Genomic DNA, 16,336 nt, shown 5'->3' on the forward strand with positions numbered 1-16,336 from the left:
CATTCTGTATTTCTAAATGCTGGCTTACCTTTCACTACAAGATCTGAAAACATTAGTAATGTTATGTATATACACTAGGGGTCAGCTGCTTTTATTTGTCCATCTGTACACCGTTCGCACTCTGCGCCAGCCATGCTGACGGTTGTTCCAGTCAGTCCCATGGACATACTAAGGGTATAGTAAGCTACACCAGAGACCAACTATTACAATTAGGTAAAACACCAAACACTCCTAAACCTGTACCAGGCACTCTTAAACTGTCTCTAGCACCCCTTAAATAACAGATACAATGGAGCCTGGTACATTAAAATGTGGCTTTTTAAAAGCAAGGTCACTTGTGAAGCATTCTACAGAAATCAATTTACTGTTGGGAACTTTGAAATTGGATGTTTTATTTATAACTGAAACAAGAGTCACTCCTTGCTCAGCTGTTGATTTAGATCTGGAGTGTCCTACAAGTTTTGCAATTCTTCACAAACCACTCAAAGCTAAACGGGATGGAGGAGTGGGAATGTTTTGTGTGAAAGACTGAAGAACAAGTTACTCACCTTCAGTAACACCTTATCTGGTAGAGACACATTCTAGTTGCAGATTCATTACCCTTGAATTTCTCCCAGGCGCCTGCTTGAACAAGAGAATTTTCTGAGCAGTACCCCGGCGAGTGGTGTCGATCGGCTCCGCATCCATCGTCAGCATCATCTCCACCAGAAACTAAATTGCGGGTCCTATATGGACACCACCCTAGTGCGCTGACATCAGCTTTTTTCATGACTTTCCACACCAGAAGTGCAGAGCCATAAAGAACACTGACTACTGGTGTGTCAAAACTAATGTCCTGAGAGGGGAGGCCCTGCCCCTAGAAATCAGTTTGCAGAGCAGGGAGGATGGGTGGGTTGGTAAGGAATCTGCAACTAGAATATGTCTAGTTACCGATCAGGCGTTACTGAAGGTAAGTAACTTCCTGACCTGCAAGAGACTTCTAGTTGTAGATTCCTTACCTTTGAATAGATACCCAAGCAATACCACCCCCGGAGCTGGGTCTGCGAACCAAGATCATACTAGAAAATCCTGTAGGACCGAACAGGCAAAGTACCCATCCCTACGGACCTGACTGTCCTGGCAATAGTGTTTGGTAAATATGTGCAAGAATGCTCAAGTTTCCACCTCACATATATCAAGGACTGGAACTCTGCATGCTAACACAGTGGTCACAGCAGTAGCTCAAGTGGAATGAGCACACAAGCCCTCACAGGGTTGTTTATTGGCCAGTGCTTAGCATATCTTAATGCAGCACAAAACCTATCTGGAGATGATCTGCTTCTGCACTGTCTGACCGTTCCTCTCACATAACAGACAAAGAGTTGATCATCCACCCGCTCAATTGTACAATCAATGTAGAATGCCAACTCTCCTTTTGGGGCCAGGCGGCGGAGTCTCCCCTCTTCCTTAGAAGGATGTGGGGGTGAGTAAAAAGTATGCAAGGTGATGGATTGGCCTACATGAAACAGCGTAACCACTTTTAGAAGAAAAGAGGCCCTAGCACAGTACCATTTTGTCAGGATAGATGGAAAGGTGGGCCGGCTTAGATGACAATGCCTGCAGCTCACTCACCCTGCCAGTGGGGCAGATGCAATGGACACAAGGATGACTGTTTTCTAAGTGAGAAACCGGAGAGGACAACTGTAAGGAAATGCCTCCTTGGCATGGTTACCCCCTACCTTTTTGCCTTTGCTGATGCTAAGTTATGATTTGAAAGTGTGCTGGGACCCTGCTAACCAGTGTTCTGTCCCTAAACTGTACCTTTGTCTCCACAATTGGCACAACCCTGGCACTCAGGTAAGTCCCTTGTAAGTGGTAGCCCTGGTACCAAGGGCCCTGATGCCAGGGAAGGTCTCTAAGGGCTGCAGCTTGTCTTATGCCACCCTGGGGACACCTCACTCAGCACATGCACACTGCCTCACAGCTTGTGTGTGCTGGTGGGGAGAAAATGACTAAGTCAACATGGCACTCCCCTCAGAGTGCCATGCCAACCTCACACTGCCTGTGGCATAGGTAAGTCACACCTCTAGCAGACCTTACAGCCCTAAGGCAGGGTTCACTATACCACAGGTGAGGGTATATGTGCATGAGCACTATGCCCCTACAGTGTCTAAGCAAAACTTTAGACATTGTAAGTGCAGGGTAGCCATAAAAGTATATGGTCTGGGAGTTTGTCAAACACGAACTCCACAGTTCCATGATGGCTACACTGAAAACTGGGAAGTTCGGTATCAAACTTCTCAGCACAATAAAGGCACACTGATGCTAGTGTGCAATTTCTTGTAACATACACTCAGAGGGCATCTCAGAGATGCCCCCTGAATACCAACCCGACTTCTAGTGTAGGCTGACCAGTTTCTGCCAGCCTGCCACACACCAGACAAGTTGCTGGCCACATGGGGAGAGTGCCTTTGTCACTCTGTGGCCAGGAACAAAGCCTGTACTGGGTGGAGGTGCTTCTCACCTCCCCCTGCAGGAACTGTAACACCTGGCGGTGAGCCTCAAAGATCACCCCTTTTATTACAGCACCACAGGGCATCCCAGCTGATAAAGATGCCCACCCCTCCGGCCACTGGCCCCACTTTTGGCGGCAAGGCTGGAAGAGATAATGAGAAAAACAAGGAGTCACCCACTAGTCAGGACAGCCCCTAAGGTGTCCTGAGCTGAGGTGACCCCTGCCTTGAGAAATCCTCCATCTTGAGTTTGGAGGATTCCCCCAATAGGATTAGAGAAGTGCCCCCCTCCCCACAGGGAGGAGGCACAAAGAGGGCTCCCCAGATCCCAGGAAAGCAGATTCCTGCAACCTGAAGAAACAAGAAGGACTGCTGACCTACAAGCCTGCAGAGAAGGAGGAAGACGACAACTGCTTTGGCCCCAGCCCTACCGGCCTGTCTCCAACTTCGAAAACCTGCTCCAGCAACGCATCCGACAGGGACCAGCGACCTCTGGAGCCTCAGAGGACTGCCCTGGACTAAAGGACCAAGAAACTCCTGTGAACAGCGGCCCTGTTAAAAAACAGCTACTTCTTTGCAACAAAGAAGCAACTTTCAAAGACTGCATGTTTCCCGCCGGAAGCTTGAGACTTCACACTCTGCACCTGGCGCCCCCGGCACAAAATCCAGAGAACAAACACCTCAGGGAGGACTCCCCGGCGACTGTGAGCCCGTGAGTAACCAGAGACGACCCCTCTGAGCCCCCACAGCGACGTCTGCAGAGAGAATCCAGAGGCTCTTCATGACCACGACTGCCTGTAACAAGGGACCCGACGCCTGGAACCAACACTGCACCTGCAGCCCCCAGGACCTGAAGGAACTGAACTTCAATGCAGGAGTGACCCCCAGGCGACCCTCTGCCTTGCCCAGGTGGTGGCTGGCCTGAGAAGCCCCCCTTGTGCGTACCTGCCTGCACCGCTAGAGTGACCCCCAGGTCCCTCCATTGATTCCTATTGAAAACCCGATGCCTGATAAGCACACTGCACCCAGCCGCCCCTGTGCCTCTGAGGGTGTGTTTTGTGTGCCTACTTGTGTCCCCCCTGTGCTCTACAAAACCCCCCTGATTCTGCCACCCGAGGACGCAGGTACTTGCCTGCTGGCAGACTGGAACCAGAGCACCCCTGTTCTCCATAGGCGCCTATGTGTTTTGGGGCACCTCTTTGACCTCTGCACCAGACCGGCCCTGAGCTGCTGGGGTGGTAACTTTGGGGTTGCCTTAAACCATCAACGGTGGGCTGCCTATGCCCCAGAACTGAGACTTGTAAGTGTTTTACTTACCTCCTAATCTAACCTTTACTTACCTCTCCCAGGAACTGTTGATTTTTGAACTTTGAAAATAGCTTATTGCCATTTTTACAAAGACTGTATGTGATATTGCTTTTATTCAAAGTTCCTAAAGTATCTGAGTGAAGTACCTTGCATTTAAAGTGTTTAATATAAATATTGAACCTGTGGTTCTTAAAATAAACTAAGAAAATATATTTTTCAATATAAAAACCTATTGGCCTGGAGTTAAGTATTTAAGTGTGTGTTCCTCATTTATTGCCCGTGTGTGTACAACAAATGCGTAACACTACCCTCTGATAAGCCTACTGCTCGACCACACTACCACAAAATACAGCATTAGAATTATCTAATTTTGCCGCTATCTTACCTCTAAGGGGAACCCTTGGACCCTGTGCACACTATTTCTTACTTTGAAATAGTATATACAGAGCCAACTTCCTACAACTGTTGAGAGGCTCAAAAGGAGTGCACATTATAAAGGTTAAAACCAAATTTAAATCCCATTGGGGCATAATAAATGGGTACAGAGGAAACATATGAGTAACAACTTTAAGAAATGTATGTACAATAGGAGATTTAAACAAAGAAGGTTGATCAAGCAACCTCATAAAAGCAGAAATCCCAGACAAATAACCTTTGAAAGTGCCCATAGAAGAGCCCTGCTGGGCCAAAGAAAGTATGGACAACAGAACCTCAGAAAGAGGAGCAGAGAAAGGGTCAACAGACTTGGCTGTACACCATACCACAAATTTCTTCCAATGACCGGTGCATACAGTTTTGGTGGAGGGACGCCTGGCTGCCAAGATAATATTACAGATTTTGGTGGAAAGTCAAAAGTTGTCAACTGCTGCCATTCAATCTTCATGCAAGGCGGCGGGGAGTTAAGAGGTTCGGGTGCAGAACCCTCCCTTGCTGCTGTGACAGAAGATCGCCCCAAAGGGGCAGTCCAATCGGAGGATCTATGGACATGCTCAGTAGCTCAGGATACCCGACTCTCCGTGCCCAGTCCAGAGCCACAAGGATTACTTGCACCCAGTCATTCTTGATCTTCTTGAAAACTCTGGGCAGTAGTAGTATGGGCAGAAAGGCATACAGGAGGCCTGAGTTCACTTGACACGAAAAGTGTCTCCAAGCGATTGCCGCATTGGAAACTCCAACGTGCAAAACTGCTGACATGGAGTGTACTCTGCGGAGGAGAACAGATCTAACCAAGTCACTCCTCACTGCTGAACAGACTTTGGGCTACCTCCGGATGGAGATGTCATTCGTGATCAGGTAGACATTTTCTGTTGAGTTTGTCTGCTCTGGCGTTCTGAGAGCCCACCGGGGATAAGCCCTGCTGTTCCAGCTACGTCCAGAGGCATAGAGTCTCTTGACAAAGGGTCCACGACCACAGTCTACCATGTTTGGTGCAGTGCCACATGGCAGTGGTGTTGAACTGTGAACACCTGCATCATCTTCCCCTTGACAGAGGGAAGAAATATCTTAAATGCTAGCTGATCGCACAGAGCTCCAAAAGGCTGATGTGGAGTCCAGACTCTGCCAGAGACCAGATGCCTGCGATCTCCACCTCTTCTAGATGGCTGCCTTATCCCAGGAGTGACGTATTTGCCACTACTGTCAGATCTGGTTGGGGAAGGGAGAGGGATCTGCCTCTGACCCAATCGCGGTTCGTAACCACCACTGCATATCTTGTACGGTTCTCTCAGAGATGTGGACCTTGTCAGAGATGTTCACCTGATGCTGCGCCCTCTGGAACTTCAGGTCCCACTGCAGGGCCTGCATCTGCCATCTGCAAGTGTCACTAGTAGAAAGCCGAAGGCCTTGAGTCATTGTAGCCTCAGAGTAATTTTCACCAAAATTCAGGACAGAGGCTGAAACATCAGTACACTGTGTTCAGAACAGCTCAGATGAAAGGGAGCATCTGAGAGGGAGTCAGGTATGAATTTAGCACGTTTATAGTGAACCCCAGCAAATGCAGGAGGTACGCCGTAGTCTGGAGCTGGGAGACGACATCCTAGGACACGCCCACTTTTAAAAGCCAGTCGCCGAGATAAGGAAAGAATGAAACCATAAACCTGTGCAAATGAGCTGCTCCCACTGCCATCGCCTTGGTGAACACTAGAGGGGAGATGGTAAGGCGCGAACAGTGTACTGGCCCACTGTGAACCCCAAGTATCATCTGTGGGCACACATGACGGAAATATGAAAAAAAGCATCCTGCAAGTCCAAGGCTACCATCTAGTCTCCTGGGTCTAGGGCAGATAAAACATGTTCAGATGAGCATTTTGAACTTCTAATTGTTGAGGACTAGATTAATGGATCGAAGGTCTAGGATAGGGCGAAGGCCCTTGTCCTTTTTGGGCACCAGAAAGTAGTGGAAATAGCAACCACAGCCTACTTCTGGCATGGGAACCCTCTCCATGGCTCCCACGTAGAAAAGAGCTGTAACTTCTTAGCGGAGAAGGCATAAGTGATTCTCAGTCATCTGGTGGCATGGATGGAGGGGTAATATCGAAGGGGAAGGAGTAGCCCCTTTGTACTGTCAGCAAAACCCACCTGTCTGATGTGATGGATTGCCAGCAGACTAGGAAGGCTTAGACGCTGCTGCATAGGGTGGGGCGGTGGACCGGGCAGATTGCTGGCTCCCTGATCCATGAGGCCGGTGGATCTCACTCTCTCAGCCACGCACACGCGGGGAAGCATGCACGGCATGGTGGCTGGCTGGGAATGGATGCGGTTGGAGGCCCCTTTCGTAGACACGAAAGAGGCTTAAAGGTAAAAAGGCAAAATTGGGGGGGTGTGGGTGGTTTCTCAAGGGCCCGAGGCCTAAGGAGCTGGCTGTAGCACGAGAATTCTTGAAGCCTTAAGTGCCCAGTCTGCCTCGTCTCCAAAGAGATGGGTGCCAACAAGGGTCATGTCCATCGAAGTAGCCTGGACATCACCTGAAAAGCCAGACATTGTCAACCAGGCAGGGCCCCTAAGGGCCACTGTTGGCGAAACCACTCTGCCCAGTGAGTCACTTGTGTCCAGTCCACAACGGATAGTGAACTTTGCTCCGTCTCCCATCAGCAACTGCCTGAGAGAATACAGCCCGGGCCTCTTCCAAGAAAAAAAAAAGCTTCTGAAGTGTATCCAACCTTTTGGGCTCCCTATCTGGGCATGCGGAAGGGAAGGAGCACCGGGAAGTGAAGGCCTCGATGATCAAGCTCTCAGGGGTGGGGCATTGCATCAGAAAACTTGGGTCCCCTGTAGCGGGGCAATGGTGGTGGGCAATTGTCCTATTCATAGGAGCCCGTGTACTGGGTTTGGACCAGGTACCCAGCAGAACATACAAAAGGGCTTAATTGAAGGGGAGCATGGGTTCACAGGAGGAACCCCAGGCTGAAGCCCCTCTGTCAGGAGGTAAGTCCTGACAGCCACCAGAGGCAACTCAAGGTCCAAAACCTCAGCCACTTTTCGCACCACCAGTGAGTAGGAAGCCCCCTCCTCCATAGCCACGGTAGAAGCCACGGGAGAAGTACCCAGTCCAGTGGCCTCACCCAAGTCTGTACGCCAGTCCATAGGGTCTTGGAGCAGGTATTCTAAAGGGTTCAGCAACCCCTCCAAGTCCTCACCATAACCTAGCCCATAAGAAAAAAGCTTAGGATATGACATAGGGGGAAAGGTTCCTGCTGAAGTCTGAGTGGGTGTCATATAACGCCCATCCGGATCCGTGTTGGAGTCAGCAATGACAATGGGGAAGGCTCCACCTGTCGGTGGGGCCCGTACCAGGAGCAGATTCGGGACCAGCATCGGGGAAGGTCGAGGTAGTATGAACGATGCTGGACGGATCCAGGACCACATCCATGGATGACCCCCCGGCACCGAGGCCAGAGCAGTAGATGTGGAACACGTGGAGGAGGGGGGCCCTTCTGACTCCAGGAGGCCTGAAGGTGTTCCAGCAGGGTTGGGCTGCCCTAAAATGAGGCGCATGGCTTAATAAAACTCCAAAAGTTGGGAAGGGGTCGCTCTGGCTCGCAGAAACTCAGGCGTAGAGCGCAGCCACTCCCTCGCCTTGTCAGTAGACATACAAGGAGAAGTTGAAGAACGCTTTGACTTCCTGCTCTTTTTCTTATGGCTCAACTTACTGGATCAGCCCAGGGACTTAGAGTGGGACAATGATGATGGAGGACTCCGTAACCGCTCCCAGGACCTTCCTCTCAACTGGGAGCTCAACTTGCATGGTGTTGGGCGGCCATCATCTTCAGGGACCACTCCCTCAAAGCCTTCAGAAGTGTGACCTGACACTCTGAGCCCGACTCCAGGTCATGGTCGTTCCACATGCACCAAAGACACATGAGGTGCGGACATTGCCTGATGACACGAACTGCAGGGCTTAAAACTGGCCTTCCTCTATGGCATTCTCGATGCACCAGGAGTATTAAACAAAAACAATCTTAAATAATCATTTGAAAAAATGCCAGCCAAAAAGTGACTGAGGGATAGCTCTCTTTGGATCGGAACTAGCTGGTGCGGAAAGAAAATAACTGAAGTCAGTGCATCGGGGTGGCACCTATATAAGACCAGCGATGTCATTTCCGGCGTAGTCGATGCTGACAACAGACACAGAGCTGTTAAGTGTCACCTAACGGCACACAGGGGTACTGCTCAGAAAAATCTCCGGATCAAGATGACACCTGGGGTAAATTCAAAGGTAAGGAATCTGCAACTACATATTAGATGAATTAACTGAACCTGAACTATTGGGCTTTTGTTTAAACACTAGTAACAGCTGTATCTTTTCCAGTATTCTATGCCATCGACCACCAGGCCCTTCAGACTTGTATTTGCAACTCATAATAGACGTATTTTCTAATATGGCCCTTGTCCACTAAACCTTTTTCATTCTGCGTGATTTTAACATGTTGGCAAAAGGGGACTTTGCCCCCATTTAGGGAATTGCAAGCAGATTGTGAAAATTATAGGCCTGTGACAACTAGTTGATGGTCCAAACCGTCCAGGTGGGCACACTCTGGATCTCATCTTTGCTCAAGAGGGACTTATTATGTATGAATTCCTACCCCTGTGCTGTACAGACCATGCTTTAGTAACTTTTTCTCTCCTTATAAGCGATCCTATCGAACAAGTTACTTACCTTCGGTAAGGATGCATCTGGTAGAGACAGAAGCTAGCTGCAGATTCTTTAATTTAGAATCTTCCCCAAGTGCCAGCCTGGATCCAGAAACGTTCCAATAGTACGCCTACGCGTCAGTAGAGGGTGTTGTACAACTCCGTACTGACGTCGTCCACCGGATGTGACGTCAAAAGAGCCCATATATGTCCCACGCCGACATCAGTTTCTTCAGTGACTATTTTACACACTCAAAACATGGAGCCACATAGAGAAACTGCAAATGGAAACAGTGTGCTTCGAACCAATGACACCCTTGTGTCAAATAATTATCAAATGCTTAATTTGAGGGGTAGATTTCCACCATTAAATCATACGAGACAACAGAGGAACTTAATTTGCGGAAAGGAGAGGATTGTTAAGGAATCTGTAGCTAGATCTTGTCTCTACCAGATACATTGTTACCGAAGGTAAGTAACTTGTTCATCAAGTAGAGACATCTAGCTGCAAAGTCCTTAACTTAGAATCAGATACCAAAGCATAACAACCCCCAGAGGAGGGACTGCAAACTGAGAGCCTCGTAAGTCAATAAGTTGTGGTAAACTGGTTGAAAACAAGAGCAAAGGACCGGATAAGAAGAATAAATGAGAAGAATAAAATGTATATCCTACGACCTCTAACCTGTAAAAGTAACTACAGGTGAAGAACACCAGAAAGCAGTACAGCTTAGAAGATGCTCACCCATGTCAGAGGATAGAAATCAGCCCATCCACAGTAACGTGTCAATTCTGTGCCAAAAACGATTTAAACACAGTGAAGTGAGATATTGAGAAGAAAACAGAAAAGTACTGGAGAATAGACTATATACTTGAAAATGTACCTAAGAGGAAAAACATCCTCCTTAGGTAAAAGAACTGGAGAAAATCTCTTAGGACCAATACAGCCCCTACAGTGGCGAAGGCTCTCCAGGGTATCTTCTCCAGGGTGGGTTTTCCTAAAGAGGTGGTATCAGACAGAGACTTCATGTCTGCTTTCCTTAAAGCCATGTGGAATGAGTGTGGTGTCACTTACAAATTCACCACCCCTTATCATCTACAAACAATTGGGTTAGTTGAAAGATTCAACAAAACCCTCAAAGGCATGATAATGGGACTCTCAGAAAAACTCAGAAGGACGTGGGATGTCCTATTACCTTGCCTCTTCTTTCCCTACAGGGAGGTCCCTCAAAAGGGAGTGGACTTCAGCCCCTTTGAACTTTTTTTGGACACCCTCTTAGGGGTCTCCTGGTCCTTGTGATAGAAGGTTGGGAGCAACCTCTCGAACCTCCAAAGCAGGACATTGTGGATTATGTATTGAACCTAAGATCCAGAATGACTTAATACATGACATGGGCATCTAAAAATCTTCATAACATGGTCATGCCACTGCTTCTGCAGTTCTTGGCTAAGGCTGTGCTGACTGTTTTTCAGCCAGGTCAGAAGGTGTGGGTTCTGGAGCCTCTGGCTCCCAGGGAGCCCCAAGACAAGTGGAGTGGCCTACACTCTATTGTAGAGTGAAAAGGTGCGGTCACCTATCTGGCTGACCTGGGCACTCCCAGAAGCCCCCACAGGGTGCTTAATGTGAATCGCCTAAAGCAGTGGTTCCCAACCTTTTGACTCCTGAGGACCCCCAATGAATCATTACTGGAAGCCGGGGACCCCCAGCAATTTGTACAATGTAATTTTCAAACATTAAAACAGTAATTCGCAAAAAATATAACAAGTACACACCAAACAAGTACTCAAATTACTAAAGATAAAATTCTTTTATATTGAAAAAATATGCAAAAATCGAAACATTTTACTGGAAAGGTTGACGCTGCATCTCGGCAACTACCTTTTCAATGTTTGGTTTTTATTTAGGAAAGGTGAATCCTCAGGTCAGATTCTACATTTCCGGAGCGATTTGTTTTTATTTTTTAGGTATGCAAGATCTGAGAAAGCTTTTTCACATAAACAAGTGAAGGGGAAAAGGAAGTAAACCATAAGGGCCTCTCATCTCTCCCTAGCCTCTCTGTCACATGTAATTCATTTGTTTTATAGCACCTCTCATACCACTGTAGGGTGTCAGGGCACTGTACAGGGGACTTATAAGGTGTAGGATTCACATGTCATCCACACTGGTAGGCATTTTCTAAGAGTGCTTGGTCCCGAGAAGTACAAATTTGGGATTCAGAACACAGCACAGTGATTATCAATGACGTTGGCAAGAAGAATGTATTTCTACACAAGCAAACCTTTTTTAGCAGCTTAAGGAAAATGAAAGACAAGGAAAAAAAAACGTTCTAATTTGTGCCATGCTGTTTGCATACAGCTCTTTAATGGCAGTTCACAGCTCGTTTTGCTAGATTAAGATTATGAACTGCACCTTAACAAAAGCATCTTTGTGACAAAAGCAGTAACCCACTGTGCCATGCACATAAAATACTGTTTTTTCCAATATACACGTTCTTTGCAGCAGGCATATTAACCACCTGTGCTATCTGAGTCAAAACTGCAACTAGACAAAGCTCCCATCTCTCTTCAGCAGATACATTAATCACTTGAGTTAGCTTGACGTTTTAATTGTTGCTGTACAAGGAGCTTTGCAGTGGGTTTAAAACTGCTCAACAAATGAAGTAATATAAATGAAAACACGCACGCAGAGAAGTGCCTTTCTCCTAGCCCAGGCCTGCGGACCCCCTGGGAATGTGTCACGGACCCCTTGGGGTCCGCGGACCACAGGTTGGGAACCACTGGCCTAAAGCCTTATTATGACAGGGCTGACATGACTTTACTCATGGCCATTGATGAATGTCAAGAAGAGAGTGACCCTCTCCCTGACCTCCTTTATCACAATACTGTAGATGGCTCAGAAGAGGGTGTTGTACTTGCTGACAGGCTCTCTGAGAAACAAAAGAAGATTGCAGAAATCTCCTAGGTCAGTTCTCTGAACTGTTTTCTTTGACTCCTGGTCAAACAAGATGGCGTGAACACACCACTGACACAGGTGAAAGCCTGCCTGTCAATAGTAAAATATACAGGCAGCCTGATCATGTTAGGGAGTGCATCAAAGCTGAGGTGCAAAAGATGCTGTACATGAGACTTATTGAGTCTTCAGACAGCCCTTGCTCTAGTCCTGTAGTCCTTGTACCAAAACCCCACTCTCAAAATGGCAAAGAGATGAGCTTCTGTGTGGATTAATACAGTACAGTTACAAAAATTGATGCTCATCCAATCCCTATGGCAGATAATCTAATAGATACTCTGGCTTCTGCCATGTATCTTAGCACCTTTGATCTGACTGCTGGCTACTGACAGATCAAGTTATCAGAGGATGCCAAACCCAAAATGGCATTCTCCACTCCTATTGGGCACTATCACTTTACAGTGATGCCCTTTGGACTGCAACATTTCAAAGGTTGGTGAACAAAGTTCTACAAGGCCTGGAAAGCTTCAGTGCAGCTTATCTAGATGATATAGCTGTCTTTAGCTCCACCTGAGAGGATCACCTGGTCAACCTTGGGAATGTACTGGAGGCTCTGCAAAAAGCAGGCCTTACTATCAAGGCATCATAATGCCATCATAGTGCCAGATAGGGAAAAGAAAATTGGTTTATTTGGTCCACTTGGTAGATGGAAGCCAGATCCAGCCACTCCAGGACAAAATACAGACAATGATGGATTGGACTGCTGTAGGAAAGTACCATCTTGCCTGGCATGTTACCCCCATATTTCACTGTATATATGTTGTTTTAGTTGTATGTGTCACTGGGACGCTGCCAGCCAGGGCCCCAGTGCTCATAAGTGTGCCCTGTATGTGTTACCTGTGTTATGACTAACTGTCTCACTGAGGCTCTGCTAATCAGAACCTCAGTGGTTATGCTCTCTCATTTCTTTCCAAATGTCACTAAACAGGCTAGTGACCAATTTAACCAATTTACATTGGCATACTGGAACACCCTTATAATTCCCTAGTATATGGTACTGAGGTACCCAGGGTATTGGGGTTCCAGGAGATCCCTATGGGCTGCAGCATTTCTTTTGCCACCCATAGGGAGCTCTGACAATTTTTACACAGGCCTGCCACTGCAGCCTGAGTGAAATAACGTCCACGTTATTTCACAGCCATTTTACACTGCACTTAGGTAACTTATAAGTCACCTATATGTCTAACCTTTACCTGGTAAAGTTTGGGTGCTAAGTTACTTAGTGTGTGGGCACCCTGGCACTAGCCAAGGTGCCCCCACATTGTTCAGGGCCAATTCCCCGGACTTTGTGAGTGCGGGGACACCATTACACTCGTGCACTACACATAGGTCACTACCTATGTGTAGCTTCACAATGGTAACTCCGAATATGGCCATGTAACATGTCTAAGATCATGGAATTGCCCCACCAATGCCATCCTGGTATTGGGGAGACAATCCCATGATTCCCCGGGTCTCTAGCACAGACCTGGGTACTGCCAAACTGCCTTTCCCGGGGTTTCACTGCAGCTGCTGCTGCTGCCAACCCCTCAGACAGGTTTCTGCCCTCCTGGGGTCCAGCCAGGCTTGGCCCAAGAAGGCAGAACAAAGGACTTCCTCAGAGAGGGGGTGTTACACCCTCTCCCTTTGGAATAAGGTGTCAGGGCTGGGGAGGAGTAGCCTCCCCCAGCCCCTGGAAATGCTTTGATGGGCACAGATGGTGCGCATCTCTGCATAAGCCAGTCTACACCGGTTCAGGGATCCCCTCAGCCCTGCTCTGGCGCGAAACTGGACAAAGGAAAGGGGAGTGACCAATCCCCTGACCTGCACCTCCCCTGGGAGGTGCCCAGAGCTCCTCCAGTGTGCTCCAGACCTCTGCCATCTTGGAAACAGAGGTGCTGCTGGCACACTGGACTGCTCTGAGTGGCCAGTGCCAGCAGGTGACGTCAGAGACTCCTTCTGATAGGCTCCTTCAGGTGTTGCTAGCCTATCCTCTCTCTCCTAAGTAGCCAAACCTCCTTTTCTGGCTATTTAGGGTCTCTGTTTTGGGGAATTCCTTAGATAACGAATGCAAGAGCTCATCAGAGTTCCTCTGCATCTCTCTCTTCACCTTCTGCCAAGGAATCGACTGCTGACCGCGCTGGAAGCCTGCAAAACTGCAACAAAGTAGCAAAGACGACTACTGCGACCTTGTAACGCTGATCCTGCCGCCTTCTCGACTGTTTTCCTGGTGGTGCATGCTGTGGGGGTAGTCTGCCTCTCCTCTGCACTAGAAGCTCTGGAGAAATCTCCCGTGGGTCGACGGAATCTGCCCCCTGCAACCGCAGGCACCAAAGAACTGCATCACCGGTCCTCTGGGTCTCCTCTCAGCACGACGAGCGAGGTCCCTTGAACTCAGCAACTCTGTCCAAGTGACTCCCACAGTCCAGTGACTCCTCAGTCCAAGTTTGGTAGAGGTAAGTCCTTGCCTCCCCACGCCAGACTGCATTGCTGGGAACCGCGTGTTTTGCAGCTACTCTGGCTCCTGTGCACTCACCGAGGATTTCCTTCGTGCACAGCCAAGCCTGGGTCCCTGGCACTCTAACCTGCATTGCACGACCTCCTGAGTTGTCCTCCGGCGGCGTGGGACTCTCTTGTGCAACTTCGGGTGAGCACCGATTCACTCCACTTCGTTGAGCCTGTTCCGGCACTTCTGCGGGTGCTGCTTGCTTCTGAGTGGGCTCCTTCTCTTGCTGGGCGCCCCCTCTGTCTTCTCACGCAATTGGCGACATCCTGGTCCCTCCTGGGCCACAGCAGCATCCAAAAACCCTAACCGCAACCCTTGGAGCTAGCAAGGCTTGTTTGCGGTCTTTCTGCGGGAAAACACTTCTGTACGACTCTTCACGACGTGGGACATCCATCCTCCAGAGGGGAAGTTTCTAGCCCTTGTCGTTCGTGCAGAATCCTCAGCTTCTACCATCCGGTGGCAGCTTCTTTGCATCCACAGCTGGCATTTGCTGGGCATCTGCCCACTCCCGACTTGATCGTGACTTTTGGACTTGGTCCCCTTGTTCCACAGGTACTCTCGTCTGGAAATCCATCGTTGTTTCATTGCTGGTGTTGGTCTTTCCTGCAGAATCCCCCTATCACGACTTCTGTGCTCTTTGGGGAACTTAGGTGCACTTTGCACCCACTTTTCAGGGTCTTGGGGTGGGCTATTTTTCTAACCCTCACTGTTTTCTTACAGTCCCAGCGACCCTCTACGAGGTCACACAGGTTTGGGGTCCATTTGTGGTTCGCATTCCACTTCTAGAGTATATGGTTTATGTTGCCCCTATCCCTATGTGCCCCCATTGCATTCTATTGTGACTATACATTGTTTGCACTGTTTTCTATTGCTATTACTGCATATTTTGGTATTGTGTACATATATCTTGTGTATATTTGCTATCCTCATACTGAGGGTACTCACTGAGATACTTTTGGCATATTGTCATAAAAATAAAGTACCTTTATTTTTAGTATATCGGTGTACTGTGTTTTCTTATGATATTGTGCATATGACACTAGTGGTACTGTAGGAGCTTCACTCGTCTCCTAGTTCAGCCTAAGCTGCTCTGCTAAGCTACCATTTTCTATTAGCCTAAGCTGCTAGACACCCCTCTACACTAATAAGGGATACCTGGACCTGGTGCAAGGTGTAAGTACCCCTTGGTACTCACTACAAGCCAGGCCAGCCTCCTACAACTGCCCCTACAACTCAGACCTAAGTTAGAGCCTCCTTAGGCCTGACAGTGTACTATAGGAGGTGCATTAAGAACTATGGCCCCATCTGCAACCCGACAACCAACATGGGACACCATCTGCACGCTCCAAGGACTTGTCTTCAGCTCCATGGCTCCACAGCTGGTCTTCGTCTTCCCCTATCGACCTGGTTCTTCAACCACAGAAGGGTGTGTAGTAGTTCCTGCTCCCACTGGACACTCCATCATGGACTGGACTCTGTTCCCTTCTTTTGCAGCCCCTCTCCTTTCAGAATCCACCGCTGGGTTCTTCTAGACTGGTCCTGTTCTTGCATAATCCTTTTTCCAAGTGCTCCTGTTAGTTCTTGGGAAGACCAGGTACTTACCCCTCCTTTTCTGGTCACTGGGGGTCACTCAGGTACTCACCTCTTGGAGTTCGTAGTTCTTCCAGATCTCCTCTAACAACTCCACATCGTTGGGTGAGGGACGTTATCTTGCATTCCACTTTCTTTGTATATGGTCTGGCCCGCCTCTAAGGCCCTTACTATTTTTACTAAGTATTGCCAATGCTTGTTGTTTCTATGCTAATTTCTGATTGCTCTTGTGTATATATCTAGTGTTGCCTGGACCTGGTATAAGGTGCCAACACCATAGATGTCCATACACACCTGGCCAGCTTCATACATCTATACTTGGGT

The 16,336-nt window shown here is 48.3% G+C and overlaps 1 protein-coding gene across 7 annotated transcripts in view; it reads right to left on the reverse strand.

Moving 5' to 3' along the window:
• ACACB (acetyl-CoA carboxylase beta) overlaps window positions 1-16,336 on the reverse strand; it is a 1,528,264-nt gene that overhangs the window by 55,587 nt on the left and 1,456,341 nt on the right. The gene's annotated exons all lie outside the window — the stretch shown is intronic.

Source organism: Pleurodeles waltl, chromosome 11 (assembly GCF_031143425.1).
Source record: "Pleurodeles waltl isolate 20211129_DDA chromosome 11, aPleWal1.hap1.20221129, whole genome shotgun sequence".
NCBI lineage: Eukaryota > Metazoa > Chordata > Amphibia > Caudata > Salamandridae > Pleurodeles > Pleurodeles waltl.